The sequence below is a fragment of the Mandrillus leucophaeus genome, unplaced genomic scaffold, assembly GCF_000951045.1.
Source record: "Mandrillus leucophaeus isolate KB7577 unplaced genomic scaffold, Mleu.le_1.0 Scaffold1345, whole genome shotgun sequence".
Taxonomy (NCBI): Eukaryota; Metazoa; Chordata; class Mammalia; order Primates; family Cercopithecidae; genus Mandrillus; species Mandrillus leucophaeus.
Window position 1 is genome coordinate 87,115 of NW_012101305.1, and position 4,420 is coordinate 91,534.

Consider the following 4,420-nt stretch of genomic DNA (forward strand, 5'->3'; position numbering starts at 1 on the left):
GAGAGACCCTGTCTCAAACAGCAATAATAAAGTAAAAATCCACAGATATACAGTTGGTTCACCTCCCAAACCAAGCACTTCTTAAAGGTCCCTCAGACCTGTGTGGAAGACTGTCCCACCCTGGAAGAGGGCTATCACATAAATCTATTCCTTCCTGGTTTCTTCATGTCCCACTAGATTTCTGCAGTCCCAATCACCCAGCCCTGTTCTTTAAAACAGGAAGCCAGATTAATTGTTGTCTTTGTGTGAATTGGCATTTCAGGGTGAACTTTCAGGAGCGTTGGAAAGTAAAAGAAAGGCTCTATCCACTAGGAAATTACCTTCCCCCACAATTTATATGTTGAAAACATGACAAATCTTGGCAGTGATAGACATCCTGTAGGCTCTGAATGCACCTTTCCCCTCTGCCCTGTGCTAAAACATTAAATTAGAAGTCCTATGGCACCATGATTCCATTGGGTAAGAGGAACAGTACTGAGGTGGAGGAAGCCACCTGAAGCAAGCAGGACCCACTCTACATCAGGAAGGGGATGTGCCTTGGATCAGATGCCCTTTGGGAGTAGAGGACCTCTGCTCTATTCTCAGAAACTGCTAGGAATCCTGTTGGAATTCTGGGCCAGCCAAGCCTCTGGTAGCTTAAAGCCAGATAGAAAGGCAGTAGGTATGATTGTCCTGGGTCTTAGCCAGTCTGTGTTTCCTTTTGTCCCCACCAGTCTTTAGAATTTTCTCTGTTGTCTGGATGAGTTCCTGCAGGAAGGAGGACAGAAAATCAGTCTCTTTGCTCTGGGAAGTCAGCCAGAGATTTCTGGCAAGATAATCCTTAAAATCAACACTTCTCAGTCTCTCCCCTTTGCCTTTCCAGAGTCTTCTTACGTAGTTACTGTTGCACTTGATGCTGTAACATCTTCCATGACTCTTACTGGCACTTTCTTGACAACCCTGGTGGCATCCCACCTATTAAAAGTTATGCTGCTTTCAAAGGAATTTGAGCTTTTAAATTAAATCTATAACCTTATAGATCCTGTAAATAGGGGGATCACAAAGATAATATCTTGTGTCATGGCAGATACTTTATAAAGTGTTGTTTCCTAAATCATACTACTATCTTAGAAGTCATGCACTTCCCAGATTATTATGATCTTCAAAATGCTTTGTAAGATGGGGTGAAGGGAGTGGAAATATATATGTGTATATATATGTAAATATTTTTAAAAATATCCAGGCATGGTGGTATTTTATATATAAATATATATTTATATATATATTTATGTATACATATTTTTATATATTTATGTATATATACACACACACACACATACATACATAGTCATGCACTTCCCAGATTATTATGATCTTCAAAATGCTTTGTAAGATGGGGTGAGGGGAGTAGAAATGTTATATATATGTGTAATATATATATTATTTATGTACACACACACACACACACACACAGAGTATACATTTTTCTAAACTTTCTTGTGAATTCCTTCCGGAGCTTCCTGTTTGAATCATGATAGAAAAGGAACTCAAGTTCTGTGTGTAGGAAACTTGAGCTTTCTGCCTGCTGGTATTCTGGAAATTGCCTTATGTATTCACAAGCTCTAGGAGTTTTGAGGAGAACAAGCAAGAGGCACTTTATCCAGTCCCACTCATCTAAAAAAACCTATATTTTTAATGTTTAAAAATGAGGCTTTATGGACCCCACACATTATTGTATGTGTTTTTTATAATTTGTAATTGTAAAAACGTTAAAATACACAGTTGGAAAATCAAAAGAGCAATTGGAAATCAAGTTAGCTGCAATAAAACAAGATGACTTTTGCATGTACAAAGATACTGCATGTAGACTGTGAAAATAGCAAATAAAGCTTTGATGTAAGTTAAAAATATTTTTTAATTGATAAATAAATACACAAGAGAGCATTTTTTCCTATATATTTATTGGCCACTTGTATGTCTTCTTTTGAGAAGTGTCTGTTTAGGTCCTTTGCCCATTTTTTATTGGAGTTGTTTGTTTTGTGCTTGTTGATTTCTTTGAATTCCTTTTAGATTCTGGATATTAGACATTTGTCAGATGCGTAGTTTGCAAATATTTTCCCTCATTCTTTAGGTTGTCTCTTTGTTCTGTTGATAGTTTCCTTGGCTGTGCAGAAGGTCTTTAGTTTAATTAGGCCCCACTTATTTATTTTTGGTTTTGTTTTGTTTTTTTGGTCTATTTTTGGTGTTTTGTCTATTTTTTATTTATTTTTGTCTATGTTTTGTTTTTGTCTATTTTTCTATTTTTTTTTCTATTATTTGTTGTTGTTATTTTTGTTACAATTGCTTATGGTGTCTTCATCATGAAATGTTTGCTGGGACTATGTCCAGAATGGTATTTCCTAGATTTTCTTCAAGGGTTTTATAGTTTTAGGTTTTACATTTAAGCCTTTAATCCATCTTGAATTGAGTTTTGTATATGGTGTAAGGAAGGAGTTCAGTTTCACTCTTCTGCATATGGCCAGCCAGTAATCCCAGCACCATTTATTGAATAAGGAGTCCTTTGCCCATTGCTTGTTATTGTACAATTTGCAGAAGATCAGATGGTTGTAGGTGTGCGGCTTGATTTCTGGGCTCCTTAACCTGTTCCACTGGTCTACATGTCTGTTTTGCTACCAGCAACTTGCTGTTTTGGTTACTGTAGCCTTGTAGTATAATTTGAAGTCACGTAGTGGGAGAACTCTGGCTTTGTTCCTTTTGCTTAGAGTTGCTTTGGCTATTTGGGCCCTTTTCTGGTTTCATATGAATGTTGGATAGTTTTTTCTACTTCTGTGAAAACTGTTGTTGGTATATCATTGAATTGGTGAACTGGTTTGGACAGTATGGCCATTTTAACAATATTAATTCTTCCTGCCTATGAATATGGAATGTTTTTCCATTTGTTTGTGTTGTCTCTGATTCCTTTGAGCAGTGTTTTATAATTCTCACTGTAGTGATCATTCCCCTCCCTGGCTAGATGTATAGCTAGGTGTTTTATTCTTTTTGTGGCTATTGCGAATGGGATTACATTTTTAATTTCACTCTCAGCTTGGACATTATTGATATATAGAAGTGCTACTGATTTCTCTACGTTAACTTTGTATCCTAAAACTTGACTAAAGTTGTTTATCTGATCTAACAGCCTTTGAAAGAGATTATGGGGTTTTCTAGGTATAGTATCGTATCATCTGCAAAGAGAGGTAGTTTGACTTCCTCTCTTCCTATTCGGTTGCCTTTTTCTTTCTTTCTTTTTTCCTGATTGCTCTGGCTAGGACTTCCAGAACAATATTGAATGGACTGGCGAGAGTGGGCATCCTCGTCTTGTTCCAGTTCTCAGGGGAATGCTTTTAGCTTTTGCCCATTCAGTATGATGTTAACTGTGGGTTTGTCATAGATGGCTCTTATTATTTTGAGGTATCTTCCTTTAATGCCTAGTCTGATGAGAGCTTTTACCATGAAGGGATGTGGAATATTATCAGCATCTTTTTCCGTATCTATTAAGATGGTCATGTAGTTTTTGCTTTTACTTCTGGTTATGTGATGAATCACATTTATTGATTTGTATATGTTCAACATCACCAATCATTCGAGAAATGCTAATCATGACCACAGTGAGATACCATCTGATGCCAGTTAGAATGACTGTGATTTAAAAGTGAAAAAAATAAATGTTGGTGAGGTTGTGGTGAGAAGACAACACTTATACACTGCTAGTAGGCATGTAAATTAGTTCAGCCACTGTGAAGAGGAGTTTGGACATTTCTCAAAGAACTTAAAACAGAATTTGCCATTTCATCCAACAATCCCATTACTGGGTATACACCCAAAGAAATATAAAGCTTTCTACCATAAAGAGATATGCACGCATATGTATATCACAGCACTATTCACAATAGCCAAGACGAATTCACCTAGCTGCCCATCAGCAGTGAGTGGGATAAAAAAAAAAAAAATGTGGCACATATACATCACAGAATCCTACACAGCCATAAAAAAGAAAAAAAGCATGCCTTTTGCAACAACATAGATGCAGCTGAAGGCCATTATCCTAAGCAAATTAACACAGGAACAGGAAACCAAATACCACACATTCTCACTCACATGTGGAAGCTAAATATCGAGTATACAAAGACACAAGGAATGGAACGCTGGATTCTACTTGAGGGTGGAGGGTGGGAGGAGGATGAGGATCAAAAACTACTTGTTGGGTACTATACTTACTACTTGGGTGATGAAATAATTTGTACACCAAACCCCAGCAAGTTGCAATTTACCCATGTAAAAATTCTGCACTTGCACCCCCTGAACCTAAAATAAAAGTTGGAAGAAAAAAAATAAATAAAGCAATATTTGAAAACAAAACAAAACAAAATCAAGTTATTCACATAGAACAGAAACACAAAGA